The following is a 22,077-nucleotide window of genomic DNA, read 5'->3' on the forward strand; positions in this document are numbered from 1 at the left end:
GAGTTGAAGCTAGATGATCTTTGAGGTCTCTTCCAGCCCAAGCCCATCTGTGATTGTCAAGTGTGGTGGTTTGACCAGGAAGAAGTGGGAATTCTGGGAGGCTGTGGTCAAACCAATGGATGCTCGGAGTTTGATATTGGCACCTGGTGTGACCAGTGCAGTTTGGACACACCTCCGAGAATACACAGGGGTTAAAAAACAAAGCTTCGGCCCTGAGAGGTCTCTCTCTTGGGACGTCGAGGTGAAGAGGTCAGATCTCCCTCCCCTGTCCAGCCGCTGCTGCTGGGCAGGGGAGGGGCAGCCATTCGGTAGGCCCGGGGCCTGGACAGAGATGGGGAGGCCCTCGAGGATGGAAGGGTGGAGGAGCAGCCCCAAGAGACATCGGGCAACCATTCTCCCCCCAGGAGGGAGAGAGAGAGAGAGTCGGTGTCTGAATGTGATAGCAGCTGGCCCAGGAGGAGAAGGCGGGGGGGAAGGGTGCAGCCCGGCCTGCCGCAACAGCCGCGCGTGTGAGAGTATCGCCGTTCTGGGACAGACAGAGACTGGAAGTTTTAACCCCTTTCTTTCATGATTGGGGCCTTGCAAAAATGCTGATCCTCCTCGGAGCTGAATAAGAAGGGAGATAAGAGATGAGATGAGACAAGGACCTGGCCCGAAGGATGTGGAGATGGCTGAGTGGGGAGAGATGATTGGAGTGGCCTTTTGGCTGGACTTTTCTTGTGTGGCCATGGACTCAGTTTGTTCCTGTGACACAGAGACTGCACTTAGGGGGAGGCAGTGCCTCAGAACCAGGAGGGTTCATCGTGGGGACCCCTCGGCCCCAGGGGGTTGGAAAAATATGGGGGGGGACAGATGTCCCAAAGCAGAGACTGTGCCTTTTTGGAGTGAGACAAGGCATCCTTAAAAGACAGCCCTAGAAGCAGCTCTGGTCCATGCACAGTGGTGAGCACTGAGCATGGAAGGAAGATGTCACAAGCGGCAAAAGGACTTTTCCGGGCGGTGCCGAGTGACATTGGAAGCACAGAGGTTTCAGCGTGTTTCCAGGGGAAGCCTATGGAACAAGAAGGACTCCTCTCCTCTTCATGGACTGAAGTTTGAGTATTCTAAAGGGTGGTGCCAGGCTGGGCAGTTGGTGATTTGGGAGAATGTATCGGATTGGGAAATTCTGGTGGTGGGGAGGAGGAAAGTGTTTCTTTGTAAGGTTTTCAATTTTTTTTTCCCTATATTTTTTTCCTATTTTCCTGTAGATTAGGTAATAAAGTTTTCTTTATGTTTAAGCTGGAGCCTGTTTTGCTTATTCCTGGTCACATCTCACAGCAGACACCAGGGTGAGAGCATTTTCATGGGGGCACTGGCTCCGTGCCAGGCTCAAACCATGACATCAAGATATTTGCAGTAGTCAGAGTTTGGGGTTTTTTGTCTCTGACTTTTAATAGGAAATGTAATTTCAAACATGAAAAATCTTTCTCAGTAAAAGATTTTCTGAAACTTGTTTTATCTGTCTCAAAGATTCTGATTATCAATGGTTAAATTTCTACAAGGGAAGGTGACTAATTTTTTAGGTGGCTAAAGGTTTCTAATTTTTTTACTCTTATAAATGACTGAGAGTCGATTGGGCATGTGTTAACTGGTTTTCATTTCCTTTGGTACAGATTTTTGAGATATCTAAAAGGGGCAAATCCAGTTTGAAATGCTGGGAAGTAAAAAGGTTTTAACTCCAAATGAATAAACCATTGGAGTTCTTTGTTTGCATTAGAAAATGGGTGCATTTCACATTTCCCTTCAAGTCAGTTTTTGTAGTACCTTGCTTCTGTCAGAAAATAAATAGAGCGTTTTAAGGGGCACCTAAATGTGATGCAGCTTTACAGAATAAAAGATTCCAGCTTTGATCTTCATTATTTTTTTTAAGCATTTACAGTTCTTTTCCCAGATACTTACATTTCTTTGTGAAATAAAATCATTCCATTATGTTCTTTTATAAAGAAGATAATGAATCATATTTCTTCAGGCTGGGTACCTGCTTTTCCTAAAGACAGAACTGGTCATGGTTGTTTTTAGGAAACATTTAAGAGAAATGTACCTTTTGCAATCATGTGGCACCAATAACATTGTGTGCTTTTGGTGGAATGTGTCTGGGGTGGGAGGCAATAGCAGACTCTCCTAGATGAACATAAGCCCCATCAATAGGGCAGGAGCTGGGAAAGGCTGTGTGTGCACAGGTCACCCTGTCTGCTCTGACCTGCTGGGGTGCCCCACAGCATTCCCCAAGAGCTGTGTGCAAGGCATGGGAAATCGCTGATCCCACCCCTGCCCTTCTGCATGCCAGAGCTGGGGGCCACAGAGGAATTCCAGGTCTAAGACTAATGCAGAAACTTATGTCTCTATCAAGAAAAAATGTTTAGATATGGAATATATGGGAGAAGTACAGGTCCAATTTTAAAAATACAAATAACAAGAACCCTTTAAACCCAGTTCTTCCTTTTTGTCATTAAAGTTGGCCACTTGAGGAATCTCAGCTGTTTTCCTGAAAGGAAGTTATATGTGATGCTGACAACACAGAGAAATTGGCGGAGGAAATAAACTAATTTTTCCTCATGTTTCTACTGTCAGTAGTGGGAGTAGGCCTTTCTGTGTTCAAAGGGAACATTTCTTATTTCCAGAGAGCATGACATTTCTTTACCAGTTGCTGTAAGGAACAGCAAGAAATTGTCTATTAAGTTTTAATATATATATTTTGTTTAGGTATTAAATACAAAGCCATAGCCAGCTTTAATATTTCATTTGCTGGCACACTAATGTTCTTAGCCACTTTTATTGGAATTTGGGGTGTTTTCATTGTAAGAAATTTTATTTCAGAACTTTCCTATTCATAGCCACTTGTAAGAAATTTGATAGGTGCTTTTACAGAAAATTTTTTTTTCATCTGTACACTAGCCCACAGTCCCTGCATTTATCCTGGTGAAATCACCTGTTGCTACTGAGGTGAGAAATACCAAAGCCATTCACTGACTGCAAAAGCAACTTTCCCTGATCATGGGTTTGCCATCACCAGAAAAAAAGCTAGGGATCACATTGCTGCTTAGGTGGATTAAATGTTCATGAAGTTGATGAAATCCCAGTTTCTGGTGGGAAATTGTTCCAGAAGTTGTTGCACGTGAATTTCCTTAATTAGTTATATCTTCTCATCTAAGAACCTGTATAATTTAACATATTGGATTTGTTCTGAAAAGTAGTATTTAAATTTTAAAATACTGTAGAAATGTTTATTTCTCTGTATTTTGATCTATTTGAACCCCAAAATGGTCTGCAGGCCCTCCTTTTAACTATTTTGCTTGTATTAATTTATTTGTGTAGTTTCTGCTTTGGAAGATGAAGAGATTTTCTAATGACACATGAGCAGATGATTTTCTAAGCTCTGCCATAATGAAAGATTGATGAAACACAGAGATCTGCTGATGAAAGTTTAATCTGAGGATGTGGCTGCTATCTCACCTCAGGCAGAAGTGTTTTCCAGGAGCCTGTAATCACTCTCTCCATAGGTTACACTATTATACTGCCCTTTAGAGATTCTTATTTAACAATCCTGGGGTAGCAAAGGCTTCCTCATTTGGTTAACTTGGGCTGTGTGGTGATTTTGTGTTTCATCCCTTGTTTTCAATTGATCAGTCAGTAAATATGTTTGATTTTAAAAGGCCTGGAATGCCTTCATAAAACCATGAACAAAAGCAGATTCCCAAAAATTGGTGGGTATGCATGGATGTGTACACTGCGCTCCTTTGTTTGATATGTATATATGGGCATTAGAAGAAAATAAATGTCCTGTATACATGCAACGCTTTGAAAGATTTGGTGACACCTTGTGATTTTTAAGAGTCAAAAACCACTGTCCTTTGTGCAGTCTTTCTCTCCTGCTGTTCTGAAAACAGTCATGAAGATTCATTTAGTAATATTTGTAAATAAGAACAGTCCTTGCAGTTGCATAAATAGTTTGATTTCAAGATCACTAAGGTCATTGTCACATGGAGGTGTCAGAGGTGTATCAGTGAATAATTGTCAGTGCTGTGTTTGCTTCCTAGCAAGCCATGCATGCCATGTTTTTCTCCTCGTCATTAAAAGCGTGTTTACAACCTCGGGATGCACTGAGGCTGTAAAAGGGCTGCTCTTCTCACTTGTGAGCAGCATGACTGTACATTAATCATTCCTCAGGCTGGGGTTTGTCTCTCCGCCTGGACTGCTGGTGCATGCCCTTTGCTTTCTGAGCAGCTCACTAACAAGGAAGAGAGAAAAGGCAATGGCTCATCAGTTTTGTAAATGAGATTCCATAGGCACATTTCCCTGAACCCTCCTTTATCTTCATTGCTCCTCCACCAGTCCAAGCCCACCTCAAGTTTTAAAAAATCTGAAGGACTTTAACTGCCTGAAAGATCACAGTTTCTTGTCTCCTGGTGACTTCATAAAACAGCAGTATATCCAGCTGAAACAGTCTGTGGTCAGCTGGCAAGGAGGGCTGCTGGTGAATCCAGAAGACATCTTTGATGGGCTGAATATGGAACTGGAGATGGGGCGGGCGCCTGGTGTGTGGGATAGAACACACAGCGTGTGTCTGTTCATCCACTGGCCTTGTCACCACTCAGAGCAGGTTTGTTTGCAATGTATAGTTAGTGTGTTTTCTGACAGGCAGAGGAGGGAGCCTGGTTGCTTTTGATTCTTAAGTGATGGGACAGGCACATTCTCTGATATTAAAGTTTTCTGACCACAGACACTTTGACTGGGTGATGTGAATGTATTGTGCTCCTTCCTCTGCCCCATTTTATCAGGTGGGCATGTCCATTGCCCTGCTTCTCTGAACTGCTGCTGTTTTTCTGCTGCCTAGACATAGGAATAAAAGGAAGCTGAGGTTCAGAAAGGGGAGAAAGGCAGACAGGGCCTTGAAGAAAGTAGAACAATGGATGCACATGTGATGAGGCTCAAGCTGCCTCAGAAGGGGAGAGCAGGCAACTAAATGAATAGATGCCCCAGGTCAGATGGACATAATCCTCTAAACTGAAAGAGAAGAGAGCCCTGACAACAATATGAATTATCTGAGCTCTGTTATCTTAGGAGCTGTTAGGACAAGAGAAAACTTTTGAGGTGATATAAGAGAAAAATGGGACAAATCTGTGGCAAATGGGGATGATATGATGTAAAGTTATGGCTCAAATTCCTCAGAATATGGGGAATTAAAAATAGTATGCTGCCTTGCTTTTTCCATGGTTAACAAAAGTGTCTGGGTTTCAGAGGTGTTTAACACCTGTGCTGTCCACTGACTTCAGTAGGATCTCTGCACATTCAGTGTCTTTGAAAATCAAGTGTCTAAATTCAGATTTAGTGGCTTCTAGATGCATCATTCAGGAAGGTGTTTAAGTTTTTTTGGATTGCCTTCCCTCTGAGGCGATGATTGAATGTGCTCTGAGTCTTTCTTCAGTTCTATGAGAGAAGTTTATCAAACTGCACAAGATAATGAATAATAAACTTTTCTTTTCTGCATTAGCAACATGGTCGAGAAAAGCAAAAAATAAATTAAAACTGAAATGGTGTTTGCACTTGCTCTTCTGAAAAGATAACACCTCCCAAAGAATGTGTAATTTCAGCTGAGCTCTTCAATCTCTGAAACACCATTAATCAATATTGCCTAGTCCCTTCGGTCCCTGTAACCTTGGAATAAGGACAAAACATACTGTGAGGAATCACATAAATAGGGCATAGGTGAAGGATTACACTGGAGAAAAAGGATTTTACTGTCTTTTCTGACCTCTCTTTTTAGCTGGGTTTTTATAGTTATCTTTTGCTTTTCCTTCTTCCCTAAGCCAGCTGCATTTGAGGATCCCTTTCTGTGTGTTTTGGTAGCATTTTCCCTTCTCACTAAGAAATAGTTTAGGTAGTTATTTATGCAAAACTTCTCATTTATATCCATAAGTTCTGGCACTATTGTTTGGAGGTGCAGTGTATTCTAGGAGGGAGTAATGAAACAATACAGCTGTGAAAGGGAGCATCCAGTCAGGCTTACAGAATAAATGTGTTTTAAAGCAAACATGGTCAAGTGGGTGCAAAAAGCTGCATGTGTGCATTCATGTTTTGATTCATTAAACTGGTTTATTTTAGCTTGGGGATTTAACATGAAAGACACGGTAGACTGAAGATGCATTGAAATAAGCTGGTATTAACTTGAAATTATATCTAATTTGAAACGCCTGTAGTTTTGCACCAATGGTTTTCTGTTGCTTGTGGCTTCATCTGGGACAGCATCCTTCTATCCTTTCTGAGTAATCTCATTAATGAGATGAAAAAATATTACATAGAAACACAGAATCAATTAGATTGGAAAAGATCTCTGAGGTCATTAAGTCCAACCTTAGAGCAGTCACCACCCTGTCAACTAGACCGTGGCACTTGAACACCTCCAGGGATGGTTACCCCAGCACCTCCCTGGGCAGTCCATTCCAATGTCTAGTCACTCTTTCTAGGAACAAATTCCTCCTGATCTTCAACCTGAACCTTTTTAAATAGCACTTGAAATTATTCCACTGTAAAAGCTTCAGTTAAAACAAATGATATATCTATATGTGGATTACAAATAAGCACTGTGACATAGTCAGGTTGTCTCAATTAATGAGATGGCATATTGACTGAGTCCCTGGCTTAAAGTCTTTATACAAATTTTTGCTAGAAAATCTCCACACATTCGCTGTTATTTCAGCTATTAAACTCAAACACATCAGGATACAGCTAGGTAATCCATGAATTTAAGCAGCTATCACAGAGGTCCCTCGAGAACAGCTGAGCTGCCTGTGAAAGTGTGTGTGGCTCAGGAGAGCTGCTGACTGCCATTTTGGGGTAGAAATCTGATGAGTTCTTCTACTATTCTTTTCTCTGTATGTTAATTAGGCAGATGCTGTGTCCAGGCTGGATTTCTGTAAGTAACTGCTGCTTCAACTCCATGGCAAAACAGTGATGCAAAAAGCAGCTGCTGTCCAGCTCTGTACCTGTCCCCAGGAAACATCCATCTTCCTCCCAGACTCTCTACAACCCTGCTAGATTTCAACACCCCATTAGAAGCTTTGATCTTACCTCACAGTCAAAGATGGTTTACCTTATTTACATTGTGTGGTCATCACTTGGGTGCATGCTCCTTCTGTTGTTTCCTCTCCAAGGAGGCTGTGCAAACAAAAAATACCAACTTCCTTCCCAAACCAGCTGGAGTCAATTGAAGGTGCCTGCCTTGCATTCACACCCTTTATCTTCAGCAGTGCTGAAGTTACTCTTAATTGCACATCTCTCAGAGGCTATACCAACATAGGGACTGTGTATAGAGGGAGCCACCTATGGAATAAATGGCTGTCAAATAATTAAAAACTGCTTTTCTTAAAAACAAAACAAAAAAAACTCAACAGTAACTTTTTTGTATTCTTTCATTCTCATTTCAAGACCTTTCCTAGTCTGTCTGTGTAGCAGATGAGAGAAAACCAAATTAGTCCACTAGTGATTTCACTTTGTTAGTCTAATATATATTGAACCTGTTCAGTTAGTACTAAGGTGGACATACAAAAACCTTCTGAGGAGAAAAACCAAAGAAATATAGGCCATTGAAGAGAAGAGCAATGTCTTAAGAAAAATTGTGCCAAGAATGCTTACTAACACCTTACTGGCTAAAAGTTCATAAAGCTCTCTGCAACCTTGATTATAGTATGTTTGTATGAGCAGTAAAACACTTTTCTGTTGTGTAGTGGTTCACTTGAAAATGTAAACCTTTTGCAAGACATGTAATTACTTTGCTTATTGTTTTCTATTGTGAGCAAAATTTTGACTTTATAAAAATTGTTACTGGACAAATAATTTCAGAAAAAATAGAGAGGAAAAAATATTTGTGCAGCAGAAAGTATTTGATTCAATTATCTCACTGTTATGCTAGCTAATAAAATGTGGGAAATTCACTGCTTTCTAATGTAAATTAAAAATCAAAAGTACAGACAGAAAGTGACCTGTGTAGCTCTTCCTCCTGTCCAAACACCTTATGTGAGTATTGTACTGGTAGGTTAGAGAGAGAGTTGTATATAGGATGTAGATGTTAGAGATTATATTAGAGAGGTGTATATAGGATGTTTCTATATACTCCTTTACTGTGTAAATATTTATATCCACTTTGATAAAAACACCTTTGATCTTTGCATGAGTGTTTTCCTGATATCAAGAGGATTTGTGACATGACTACGTATTTGTAGACTACTGAATGTCCTCTGGCATTTGCTATATGCAATAGTAAAATGAGGTACAGGCTTTGACCTGGGTCTCTCTATGCGCAGTCACAAACTCAACTACCTGCACTTATATAACAATTTGAAATGTGCCTCTAAGAGGATTCTCTTGCTATCAATTTGGCTCTTCAATTATTTAAGTGTCACAGCTACCTCTGGATGCTTTTTCACATTTGCTGCTAGATGATTGCAATTCAAATATTTATATGCAGTGCATTTTTATGTAAATCATAGTATATACTGTCCTATCCATTCCATGTATTTAGAAAGCCCTTTCACTTCAGGATTTTAATTTTGAGAATAGTATGCTGGCTTCTTACCTAACACTGGCTCCACCAGGGAAAAGGGCCTTTGTTTGTTAGGGGTATTCAGCACAATTTGGCCTCTGGCGTTGGAGGTATTGTCTGCTGAAGCCTCTTTGATATGTGCAGATTGATTAGCAGAAATTTAAACACTACTTTGAGCAAATGAAAATAGTTTTGTCAACAGATAATTCAAGTGTCTTAAACATTTAGGGATTTATTTACTGACTGATTTGGTTTTGTATTTAGAAATTGTTACAATGTATTTAGAAATTAACATCTGTATTTTTTAAATAAATTTGTGCCTAGTGAGACTGAAAAATTCATGTGCATTATACCTCTTCTGATGACAGTCATCTTCACACAAATGCTGTTTGTCTTTATCCCATAAAAATGCTTTCAATTTCTAATCTGAATTAATGCATTAAACATAGAACTCAAATATCTCTAAAATTTCAACATTTTATTGCTTGAAGTTCCCCTCTCTCCACATTGATTAATTTCCAAGTTTGCTGGATGTACATTTGTGCCCTGAGTTGGGCCAAATTCCCTTATAATTGATGGGAAGGTTTTTATTAGCTTGACCATGAGTTGAGTTAGGGACTAACTTACAGAGGTGGACCTCCAGGACCTGAATATTGCTCAGCAAAATCAATGCAGTACCTCTGGGGGCATCAGGATGGTGTAAATGTTATTTCTTTAGCAGTACTAAGGTTCTCATACAAGCAATAAATAGCAGGGGAAAAAGTAAGGAGCCTACTATGGTTTTTTAAAAGAATATGAAAGAGTTAAAGGTCTGCAAGGTGGCTGTCTTCAATATTTGACATAATATTCTCCTGATCCTGTGTTTAACATCAGTGAAGTGAGTTTTTCCACTTCAGACAAGACCCTGTGAAAGTCAGCCTGCCGTTGTTCTGGGATACCTCATACTGGCACAGCAGTGTCTGTAATGATGCTGGATTTGCCAGCAAGATGCAGAAGGAGGTACTATGGATTACTTACAGAATTACAGCACTATGGATTACTTACAGAATTACTTTTTAGTAGCTCAGATTGGAAGGGCCCTCCTGGGTCCCTATGGCAGACAGTCTAGAGCAGTGGAGGTCCTTCCTTTGGAAAGCTACCACAGGTGTAGTTCAGTTTGCTAAGGGTAAATTGAACTGCATTTGCTTTGCAGTTGTGTTTCATCAGTCCTTATTCATCGATTAAGAAGTTTTTCTGCCTATTCCTTTTCTGCAGTGTCTGAAGAACCTAAAGAAACTTCATATATGTATCTCCAACAACATAGATGTGTGTTTAAGATTGATTGTACCCACACCCACAAGAAAATAAATTACTAAGAAAGATTCCTTTTTTTTTTTTTCTATTTGGAGGACACTTGTGTGTATTTATTTAGGGAAATAGCTTTTCATCTCTGCTTTTACTCAACCACCATCAGGAACGTAATGAGATGGATTAGACAAGCAAACTGAGCAATTGTTCTAGCCCTCTCTTCATTTATGGAGTATACATACATGGCTCTAGGGGCTTTAATGGAAAAAAGACAAAGCTCTCCTGGAGTATTGCCAACTCAGGCTTTCACAAATGCTGTATTCATTTTGTCACTTTGGAGTCTTTAGGATTCAAGGTAGTATTTCAAATTTTCTTCATCCACCCATGGATTTTGGAAACTCATTTTGTGATATGTATGGAGGCTCTCATATACCTGCCGAATCCACGATTTAAACCTTCTGAAATGTTTCCTCATTTGCCTCTCACCTTCTCTTTTCAAAAATAATGGGAAATTTTAGATAAATTAGACGATTGGCACTGCTGTTACTGTGTGATAATTTGTGATGAAAGTAGATGATCACAATGAGGGGAGGTTTTAAGTTTCTAGGTTGTTAAAGACTGAAGAATATTGTAGTGCTCTGAGACTTGCAAAAGGGACAATTTTTTTGTTTCCTGGAAGTGTCAGAATGTTTTGTGTGAGGGATAGGATGGATGTTTCAGAATAGCAAAGGCAGGGCTAGTTTGGGAAGCATTTGCTTCTCTTCCCGTGAGGCAGCAGTGGAGCTTTTGAGTGCTGCAGTAGCATGAGCTGGGATGCAAACCTGCTCTGGCTTTTCCCTCAAGTGTAGGACTGCAAGGGTACAGCTGTGAGCCAGCAGTGTGAGTGCAGCTGCTAGGACTGACTAAAATGCACTCTTGGCCTCACAGTATGAATATATTGCTATAATATAATTTTCTTTTTGCTCAAACTGAAGCAAACTGCAACCTGAATCCAAGTTGGATAATCATAAACTAATTTTCTTTTTTCCTCAAAATTTTGTGTATGTGAAATCCTTGGGTCCAGCCCTTGCTCAGGATGAGTATGAGGATCTCAAATGCTGATTCTGTTTTTGTATCTTCAGCCCATCTATAGCTCTGCTAGTCTTACATGGGCTGTGTGTGCTGGGATACTTGGTATTTCACTGTGAGATACAGATTCTGGCCATGCAATGGGAATATTTGATCAGTTTATGGAGAGTGATCCCACCCCTGTCTAGAGGATAAGCTCATTTCACTCACTCAGGTGTCCTGCTGTTCACTGCAGTTTAACCAGAGAATTGGGCGCCTCATTGCTACCAAGGGCATGGAGATCTGCCCAGATTCTTTTCCGTGTTGCCCATTCCCTCATGATGAGCTTGGCTGAGCCTCATCCCAGTGAGGAGCACAGCAGACTGGGAAGCGGCCCCCAGCTGGGATCTGTGAGAGGGCAGCACAGGATAGCTGGGAGAGTCTGAACAACACAGGTGTCATTTATACACCTGGCATGCCCCAAAACACCCCCTCTACCTTCATTTGGCACTTTTGGCAGTGCAGGAGTTGAATTTGTCAGCTCTTCATGAGCCGAGAGCTCTCCTGGGCTGTTTTCACCTTGCCAGGGCTGGCTGCTGGGGATGTTTTTGTCAGTGTAAATTTGACCCATTACTTGCTGTAAACTCATTTGTTCTGCAGCCTGATTTGTACTGTAAATTGCAGTACAAAGATCCTTCCTGCCAAGGGATTTGGCTGCAAGTTTCACTGCCTGGCTGGCAGTGGGAAATTGGACTCAGTGTGGTGTTTGTCCTGGAAATCTTTTCGCTGTGTTTTTGGTAGCAGCTGTTGCTAGGGAGAGCTTGTCAGCCAAACCTGGCATCCAGTGGGGACTTCCAGGACTGGTCTCAAAGCTTATTGATGATTATTCTTTACAATACAGTTCATGAAAGGGGACTTCTGTGTGAATTTCACCTTTCATTTTCAGAATAAAATTAGTTCAAGTAAACTGGGAGAAATCAGAAACCAGATGCCACCACCATTACCCTGAAGCCTATAACTAAAATTTTTAATTCATGTTTGAATCCACATTTTTGGGTGTGATTGAGAATTGGTAAAGCTAAGTTTTGCCACACAGTTGTAGTTATTAAGCAAATTGTTTGTGCACAAATGGGAAGAGATTTGGCTCAGATTGTTTTTCATTTTCAGAAACTGCCTGCTGGTCAAGCCCTGAGAGATTTTCCTATATCTGGTGGCAGAGGTAAATCTGTTGCCCTTTTCATACATATCAACTAGAATTAACAAACTTGGAGGAACAGAGAGTGCGGGGCAAGGGAAGATGAAATGATAAAACCAGGGCAAGTTATTCCTTGAAACACATTTATGTCTAGCCATATTATTACTGACAGGTGCACAGGCAGTAAGTGTGGCATCTAACAAAATATCAAAACCAACACAGGATTAGAATTAACCCCAGCTCACTTTTTGAAAAGCCAACTAATAACTTGAAATCTGAGATTTAGTTTTAATTATACTTTTTTTACATGTTTATAAAGTTTTGATGAATCTCTTTTTCTCTCTTCATACTGAAGGATGATCAGAGAAGAGCAGTTCTCTCCCACAAACTGTTCCAGCATATTAAAATGGTGAAATCTGGCTTCTCTCCTTAGAAGCCTTTTAAGTAAAAGTCTGACATTGTTCTCATGAGTGCTGTTGTTTGGCCAGCTGGAAGGCTACCATACCCCCTTGTATTCTCCTTACCAAGACTAAAAGAGGACAGCAGCAATGAAGAGGGTTGTTGCAATAGTTAATAGTTATCAAATCAATTGGGTCCTCATTTTCAAATGTAAAGAAATTACACTGAATGCATATTGGAACCTAGATTATAAATGTAATATATTTATATTTTAGCCCATTAACCAGTTTCAGGTGCCGTTTTGTTTGTCCGTAAAATGCCCCTTTCTTTCCCCACAAGTGAATTCCACATTTGTGTCAAGACTTTTGAGAACTTGCTTGGACAATGCAAAAATTTTTCCATAGCTTTTAATTCTTCTTAGCACTGGGCATTCAGCACATCCAAGGAGGAGCTGGAGCTGTTTTATCTCAGGGAGCATCCACAGATTTGTTTATTAAATTCCCTCCTGTTACTCCCTGGAAATCAGTGGAAAGCTTTTGGGATGGCACAGGTTGTTGCTTGAGCATAACTGATCCTGCCAAACCTTGTTGATGATAAGCTGGAGGAAAGGAAGGAAGGAAGGAATCCATCCCACTAGATTCTGAGGGCGCATTTAGGTGGTGAAAAAAACATCCTGTTCCTTATGCATCTGTGTGGCTGAAAGTGACTGCCAGAAAATTATCCTTAACTGCTTTTCACCCTCTGAGCTCTGCTGGTGGAAATATCCATGGTCATGTTCCTTGCTCTACTTTCACTCAGATTGGGCTCAGATAATTTAAAGAGTTGTTGGTGGACATTTGCATGTTGGCTCATTTTTCTGGGAGACCACAGGTGTGATCCCACAGGCAGCTCTGCTGGCACATTTGAGGGAGAAGTTCTCTTGGATGGAGAAGAGTCACTTGCAGGGTGGTGACCATGTCCTTGCAAACTTGGGGTTGTTCCTTGGTCAGAGTTTGCTTTCCCCCAGTCTTCCCCCTGCATTGAGAAGTGATGTGCAATGCTGCAGCTAACTGTGAAAGCTGAATAACCTGGAATGGGCTTTAAGCCCTGATATGTTTTAAATGCAGTCCCTACCAGAAGCAGCTCTTTGTTGCTGATTGAGCACATTTAATGGGGAGTTTTGATAAAAACTAATGCTCCAGGAACCTTTAGTGCAAGCAACACCTCTAAATTGGATTTACTATTATTGCATGTGCCAGTTCTGGAAAATCAAATTATTTGTTTTTACAGCTCAAGGATAAATCTCATTTCCAGCATAAGCAACTGTAATTTCATTGAAGTAAATGTAGTTGTTACTTGTGTCTGAATTTTTGGCTTTAGCTGTAAATCTTTGTTGCCTTTTTAAGGAGACTGACTTTCTGTGTTGCATTCAGAGCTACTTTGTGAATGCTTTGCAGAGGTTTTGGAAAATGGAGAGGGGCAGACTCCCTGTGCACTTCAGCTTTCCCCGAAAGATTACTTGTGTCACAAAAGATTAATCTTTGGAGTTTACTGGCCAGAAACACAATGCGTGGCAGGAGGAGAGAGCCCAGCTGCGGGTCGGGGAGCGGCACAGGGATGGGAGGCAGGAACAGACACACCCCTGGCGGAGCCGCGTTCCAGGGAGAGGCGCCCACTCCCTCGCAGCTGGAGCCGGCAAGCACAGCCCGGAGAGTGGGAGCTGCCATGGTGTGCCTCAGTGCACTGTAAAATGAATGAGCTGCTGTTCTCGGGGCGTTCAGCCCCCGTCGCTGAAGTACAAACACGCGGCTGCATCAAGTGCTCTGCACCGTCGGATGCTTAAATACAACCACCGGAGATGGGGATTATTGACTTGGGGGTTCTGTATGACGTGCTTGGCATTTAATTCCTCTTAGCTGCAACGAAAAGGTAAGAAACTTAAAAAGTGACAAGGAAAAAACCTCAGCCCTTCCACCCCCCCCAGACAACAGTTTTGCGTTAGTGTAGCCTTTGTCTCGAGCTGCATTTTCAAAGCTGTGATCTATTAGTCTAAAGCTACTGTGTGGATGCCTGCAAGGCAAATTACAGCTCCTAGTGTGACAAAGGCAAGTCAGATTTCTTTTCTCCTGAGCTGACACTTAGCAAGCTTCAGGAGAGCACTGTAGCAGAAATGCTGGACTCTGTGCTGAGCGGTAAGTGTTGGGTGCTGTTCTCCCTCTCCTTTATCCCTTCAGATGTTGCTCATTTGAGCAGTAAGCTAACTATGGATCCTGATGATTAATAGGTTTGGGGGACTGTATTCAGCTCAGAATTACATGTTCCTAAACTGACTGTGCTTACTGACTGCATACTGACCAGCCTGATTCTGTAGAGGCTGATCCTGATTTGTTTTTCCTGTTAATGCCGTGTTAATGTACGAAAAGATGCTGCAGTTAAGAACAGCAGAGACCTCATTTGCTAAAGCGAAGAAAGCTCTGTGTTTTCACTCCCAACATACACCACCTGTATAATTATTTATGGCTAATTCCCAGCTAACTTCTAGCTAGACAGTCTGGGCTTTCTTTTCTCAGCCCATAATTGACAATGAAGATTGAACAATCTATGCAAATCTTCAAAAGACATGAACATCTTTAATGGCAAAAGTATTGCACTATATGTGGGTATACCTGCATGTTAAATATATTTAGTTAGCAGCTCTTTTGACAGAAGACGAAACTTTATGATTAAATGTAATCTATTGCCTTGAGGTCTCTGTGCTTGTTTAATCCTATGTGAATTTATAAAGAAATTGCAGCAGGAGAAATTCCATTGATTCGTTAATTGATATATAGCTTTGAATCCTTATTATGCTGGGTGCATGGGGAAGGAGGAGAGACATGCACATTTATCTTTTTCTTTAAACTCAGCAACTTCACTCTTCAATTAGGTTTCTTGCATGTTATGGAACCTCATTGCTCTCCCTGTTCTGTGCAGTAATTTTTGCTTTCTTAAAGGATAGCTGAGTCTATGAGGGGACTACATGATCTGTTTCATCTTTTAAAACTATGGCTTTAATTTTGTTCTTGTAGCTGTTGTCTTGTGGTTAATGTAATTATAACAACTTATGAGTGAGGAAAAGAACATTATTTAGCCGTGGAGCATTTCTCAGTAAAAAGTGGCCTATTTATTTTCATAAGAATTTAAAAGAGGGACGGGGAAAGATAGTGGGGTTTTCTTATGTAATACTAGTTATGATTTTTTTAAAGTTTTTTGTTTTGTGGGATTTTTTTGTTTGGTTGGTTTTTTTAGTTTTAATTTTTCTTTTTTTAAGTACTGGTTAGTTTTCCCTTTTACAACAAGTGGGTGTATATACATAAACCCTTTCTATGAAGATATTTTAAACATAGATCAATTGTAGATGGAGAACAAACCATTTGAATTAGTATTTTAGATAATCACGGTGAGTATTGAAGGTCTGTTGTATTTCTTGTATTGTTGCAGTCTGTTGGGAATTCAGCAAGGCTTTCTGATTCATCATTCACAGTTTCCTGTATGTTGTGACATGAAGTAAAACTGTTACAGTGGACAAAGTTCTGTAGAGTTGATATTAGAGTGCTAGTATTGATTCAACTGCTCTGTAAAGCTTAAATTTGCTGTGATAGCCTTATTCTCTTGATCAAGTTAATACAGGTCAGCTCTGAAATTTAACAGTTATAATTAACTGGGATATCAAGTCAGTAAAAAGTGTTCTGTTTCATTTCCACCTATTAGAAAATAACTGGCATGTCCCAGAACTTCTATCGGTGTCTGCCAAATGAAACAACATAACCTTTTTCTCTTTTTTTTGGTAGTATTTTGATGTTGATGTGGTATTAAAACCTTCTTTATACGTTTTAAGAATTTTCCTAAATTTGAAATATTTCTATGGCTTAATTTTTTAATAACTTGAACCAGAAATTCTTATATCACAGATCACAGGATCTGTTAGCTTGGAAAAGATTTATGAGGTCATAGAGTCCAAGCTGTGACCCAACACCACCTTTCCAACCAGACCATGACACTGAGTGCCACATCCAGGCTTTCCTTAAGCACCTCCAAGGACAGTGATTCCACCACCTCCCTAGGCTGCCCATTCCAATGCCCAGTCACCCTTTCTGGGAAGAAATTCTTCCTAAATGTCTGACCTAAACCTCCCCTGGTGTAGCTTAAGACAGTGTCCTCTTGTCCTACTGCTGGTTGCCTGGGAATATCCAACCATCCTGGGAATATCCATCCATCTTAAATGGTGCTCTAGGGATCTGGGAGAAAGGTGGCCTGCTGTTCGACATTCTTTTCGTGCTTCCAGAAATGTGTTTGTTGTCCCTAACATGCCAACATGTCCTCATGAGAGAGAAATGATCTGCAGTATATTATTGAAGATGTCTCTGGTTTACACCAGGGGAGGGGACACCTGGAGTGGCCGTGTGCTTCAGGGGGGCTCTAAGTGCACCCACTCTTTAATCTCAGGTTTTGAGTCACTGAGTGTGGGCAGATAAGGGAAACCCTGAAGGAACGGCAAAATGACCAGAGGTTGCTTATTTATGGAGAGGACTTAAGAATAATAAGGAAGCAAGCCTGGCTGTCAGATACCAAACTATGAAACTTTCATAGTTTCATGGCTAGATGTGACATTGATACCTGACAAAATAACAAAAGCCCCAGTAAGTGGAGCTGACTGATTCAGAAAGTCTGTACTCGAAAACAAACTCTTCTGGTTTTAAGAGTAAAATTTAGTCTTTACAAAACGTGGATTTGTCCAGGTGCCTATTTTTTTTAATTTTAAAAATAGAATCTGATTAGGTTGTAGTAGGTTTCATAATATATAATTAGCAACAGAATGCCAGATCAAGCCATCAATTTTTAAGCAGACCTCTTCTTCGCTACCAGTGGAGAATTGCTTAAAAATTGATGGCACAATCTGGCCCACAATGAACAGGAGATTCATGCAGAAAGCATTAGTTGTAATTCTACTCAGTCTCCATCCTGGTGATGGCAGGGACCCAGAAACTCAAAACTAGCCTGCTGGAATAGTCTGCAATTTCACTACTTGTTGGGAGACAAAAGGCTTAAGGACTATTAAAAAAAAAAAAAAACAAACAAAACCAAACAACAAACAAACCAAAACAAAAAGCAAAAACCCATACACAAACAAACAAAACAAAATAAACAAAAAACTGTACCAAAGTCTTAGAAAAATCATAAACCACAACTATTTTCCTTTCATTAAAAGAAACTATTTTTCTTATGGCATACAAAAGTGAAAGACATAATCATTCTGTAAGCACCAGGAGGCTTTCAAATGCACAGAAATTTAGGTTGTTTCCTTTATTTTTTCATGTTGTGTTGTTGAGGTGTAACTACATTTTACATAGGGATTTTGTTGCATGAAGTGCTCCTCGACTTTGTAATTACAAATTAGAGAACCAGAATAGGGCCTCTTCTGTGCCTCAGAGGATGTGCTCAGGCAAATACGTGTAACTGTAAATAAAGATGAAAGGCTCATGCAATGGACTGTAATTTTTAATCAAGTTAAATATGTTTTACTCCATTAAAACTCTACGGTAGTTGACAGCAAAGGCATTTCAACTGGTTGTTATCTGTTAGGAAGAGAGATGGTCAGGGCTGCTGCTGGTCTGTGTAGTCCCATGTGAAAAAGTTGAAGGGCCATGGAAGTTGCAGGGCAGACCTTTTTAGCTCTTTATGGTATAGTTAACACATGGCAGCCTTTTTTTTTTTTTCTAATCTGCTTAAAAAAGACAACTGAGGAAGTTGCAGTATGCCAGACTCCAGGGCAAGCAACAGGAATGAAGAGGTGTGAAGTGTTAACCTGTCTTCACAAAGTTAGCTGAATGCATCAGTCACAAAATGCTTGGGCTGCAGACCTCTGCCAGGTACAGGGGATTAAACTCCTTACACTTTCCCAGGCTTATATGCAGTGCAGTGCCACACTAAAACATCATCCAAGCATGAGAACATCACCTTGATACTTAAATACCTTTCTGGAGGTGACAAAACCAAAACTTGTCAGATGTTTTGGTGTGATCTGCTCTCCATCCCATTGTAGTCTTACAGTGGCCCTTGCTGAAGCAGAAGACACAACAGTAGGAACTGTGGAGTATTTGGAGCCCAGCACAGCTCCTGCTGTCCCTGCCACAGGGTTGGATGCGTGGGGCACCTGCTGCTGAGGCTCTTGGGCATGTTGTTTCATCCCTGCCAGCTTCCTTCTTCCCTCTTGACACATTCCCGTAGGTTGATCATCTGCATAACACAGCATCACCACGTCCATCAGCACAGACATCTCACATCTGTGCTTGGAGGTGCTTCTGTTACAGAGCTGGGGAAAAAGTTTCCCTGGAATGGACCTGCAATAGGTCAGCCAGAGCAGCCTCCTGCCCACACCTGGGCAGGGTTCAGGATTACCTCAGAGCCACTTCAGGTTGATATTTATAAGGCTCCAAGAGCAGAGTGCACAGCCTCTTACAGTATATTTCTCTGGGTTTACCCACTCACTTGGCAAAGAGACTTGGGTTTGCTCTATTTTTTAAACCCTCCCATGAGCAAGTGGGACACATGAATTAGATCCTGTCCCATTTCCGTGTCCCCAGGCTAAACAAGCCCACCTCATCTCCAAGCTAAACAAGCATGGCTCCTACAGCCTTGGTTGCCCACAGTTGGGCTCACTCCAGTTTGTCACTCTCCATGGATTGCTGAGCCCAGACTTGCAGGCAGAAGTGCAGGTGAGCACCTCATGAGCACCATGTCAAAGGGTCTTCATTCACCTCTCAGTGAAATCTCCATCATCCCTCTGCTTATGGGGTGGGCATTGCACATCAGTGTCAGCCCCCAGGATTTGCATCAGTCACTGATGTACAAATCCTGGCACTGAAACAAGGAATGGTCTTGTACTCAAGCAGTGCCCCATCAGTTACAGCACTCTTTGGGGACTCCGGAGGAAAGCAGGGACCAGGGAGGCAGGTGCCCTTCCTGCAATGCTCTGTCCCTAAAGGCACTAATCAGAAAACAGCCTGGAATAAATGAGCCTGGCAGAAGTGATGGGGAGGAAGGCACTGTTAGCACCTTCCCTGGAAGGCAACGTCCTGTCAGGGTTTGCTCCTTTCTCACACCTCTGCAGGCTGGAAGGTCGTGGGCTGTTTTTCTTGGTCTTGGCCTTTTCCCCTCAGAAATGAATCTCAAATCCTGTGTAGCAGCCCTGACACAATTTTCTGGGGATTGTCTTCCCAGGTTATTGGCAGGCTCTGGCTTGACCCGTTTTACCTCAGTCAGCTTGGAAAGGGATATGTAGGGCACCAAACAGAAGCATTTGTGCAGCTGCTCTTGCTCATTTCTGGCACTTGGAGCAATCAACAAAATCTGCCCCTTGAACTGAAACTTTCTGTATCTACTTTTTAGCCTTGGGGTGGTTTTTTAAAAATTTGTTTATTTAAGTGTAAAGGTAAATTATTCAACCAGATTTGAGCTACTAGAATGTAAAGAGAACACAGGCAAATAGTCTTTTATATGAAAATGATTAATGAATTACAAGGCACTCTATGAGAAGTTGTTGGCTTAATTGCAAAGCAGTAATTAACTGGTTAGAAGCAGGAGGTAGCGTCCCCTGATTCATATGCATGCCACGGCAGCCAGAGCCCCACTCATTTCTCCATGCCTGAGGAAGTCCAGCAGCTCAGCTGCTTGTTTTTCTCTCACCTTCCTGAATTTCCTTCAGTGCTCATTTCTCTGGGCTGGCAGCTGCAGCGGTGATTGTTCTGTCCGGTTGTATCTTGCATAACAATTGGGGAATTAACAGATCTCCCTTTCAGAGTTTGCTCCAGCAGGTCATGTTTTGTGTCTCTAAGGCATTCCTTTTCCTGTCCTCCCTCAGTATGTTGTGTCTAAGTTACAGGACAGTTTCTCCAGTATAATGCTTTTTCTGAGAGATGGAAATCTCTGTTTGTCTACTTCATATAAAGTCAGTGATTAATGGACAAAGAAAATCATAAATGTTTACTTCTCATACTACCTAGAAACACTGTGTTTTCACAGAAAGTGAGAGTGATACTGCTTTTTCAATTCTGATTTTCATATTGGCACTGACATACGGTATTAATGGTGTTTAGGTTTGAAAGACTTCCAATATTTGCAACGTTGAGATTTTAACCCTTTGTTTTATAAAATGTTAGCAATAGTTGAAGTGCTTGCTGATTCTGCAAAGCCCAGCAGAAAGCCCATGGAGCTGAAGCAAAAAAGTGAGGGGAGTATTGGCAGGGGAGATCGACACTGGCTCCACTGGATATTGAAAAGGGGAAACTCCCAGGTCAGTGCATGACAGGAGTAGAGCAGGGCACCATGTGTTTCTTCTTTACAATAAAGCTAAGTTTCATGCTTCTGTTACAAAATTTCTAGGAAAGTCCATTACATTTGTAATATAGATAATTTTTCCAACTTGGCTGCTTTCATAGAACAACCCAGATTGGAAGGAATGTGAAAAGACCACCTGATCCAGCCATTTATGGGAAGGGTAGCCTAAATGAAATAGTCTAGCACACTGTCAAGTGAAACCTACTGTGATGGAGCTCTGACATGTGCATGGAGAGGTTGTTGCAGTGAATTCCTGTTGGTCACAAGGAGCCACATGGAGATTATTGCAAGGGACAGGGGGTACAAAGTGCAACAGGAGAGGTTTCTTCTCAACATGAGAAAAAAATTAAATCTCTAGCTGCATGCATACACATCCGTTTTGGACAGATGAATTAGGGAACCATATGCATGTTTAGCTAAAACCTGCCTTAGAAAACTTCTGTTCATTCCAGATCTATTAACCAAGCCATTTCTAAGCAACAGATCAATTGCTGCAAGCTTGTTGACACGAGATGTCTAATGGGAATTGGATCCCTTCCCTTCAGTGTGATCTGACTTTAATGCTAGCCTTATTACTTGTTACGTGATGATTTTTCTACTCCACTTCTTTTTTTTTTTTTCTTTTTTTCCCCAAGAGTCAGTTACAAGCTGGAATGATGTAGGGTCCCACATTTTTGCACACAGTGCATGAACCATGCTGTGATGCTCACTAGAGATAAGCCCTTCTTAGAAAAGGGAAGTTGTGAGGTGCCTACAGGAGTCAGGAGTGGGAGAGCAGGACTAGGTAGCCCTCCTGAGAATGGCCATTGTCCCTGCAGAGACACTGTGCCTTGCACACAGGGATGTCCAGTGTTTAGGGAGAGGTGCACAGAATCAGGCAGCAGCCCATGTCCTTCCCCAGCCCAGCCAGCCCTTTGTGTGACATCCCAGGGAGCTGTGCCTTCCTCACAGGACAGGCTCCAGAAACACACCCGTGTCCCTGGCAGGGTTCCTGGTGGCTGCCATCACCTGGAGGGCTGCAGGCTGTGGGCGGTGCCAGCACCTGCGGGGAGCCTCCTCCAGCCCTTCAGGAGGCAGGCAGAGCAGCTCTGGGGACAGGGAGGGGACAGAAGGGCAGCCTCCAGCCAGGGAAGCTTGTGCCTCTCCTGTCTGCCTTCTCAAAGGGATGTTGGTTAAGGCACACCAAGGTCAGTGGTTGCTGAAGTGTTCTGGAAAT

General features: G+C 41.6%; 1 protein-coding gene across 14 annotated transcripts in view; it reads left to right on the forward strand.

The window, feature by feature from the left end:
• APBB2 (amyloid beta precursor protein binding family B member 2) overlaps positions 1-22,077 on the forward strand; it is a 163,653-nt gene that overhangs the window by 124,665 nt on the left and 16,911 nt on the right. The window contains exon 1 of one of the 14 annotated variants that reach the window (XM_005490527.4): positions 13,956-14,414. The exons of 12 other annotated variants lie outside the window; for them this stretch is intronic. The gene's annotated coding sequence lies outside the window, so the exon portion shown is untranslated. Of the gene's footprint in view, positions 1-13,955; positions 14,415-14,524; positions 14,678-22,077 lie in introns of those variants that run through there. One more of the 14 variants, XM_005490529.4, reaches the window with a different exon arrangement.

This window comes from Zonotrichia albicollis, chromosome 5 (genome assembly GCF_047830755.1).
Source record: "Zonotrichia albicollis isolate bZonAlb1 chromosome 5, bZonAlb1.hap1, whole genome shotgun sequence".
NCBI classification, from domain to species: Eukaryota; Metazoa; Chordata; class Aves; order Passeriformes; family Passerellidae; genus Zonotrichia; species Zonotrichia albicollis.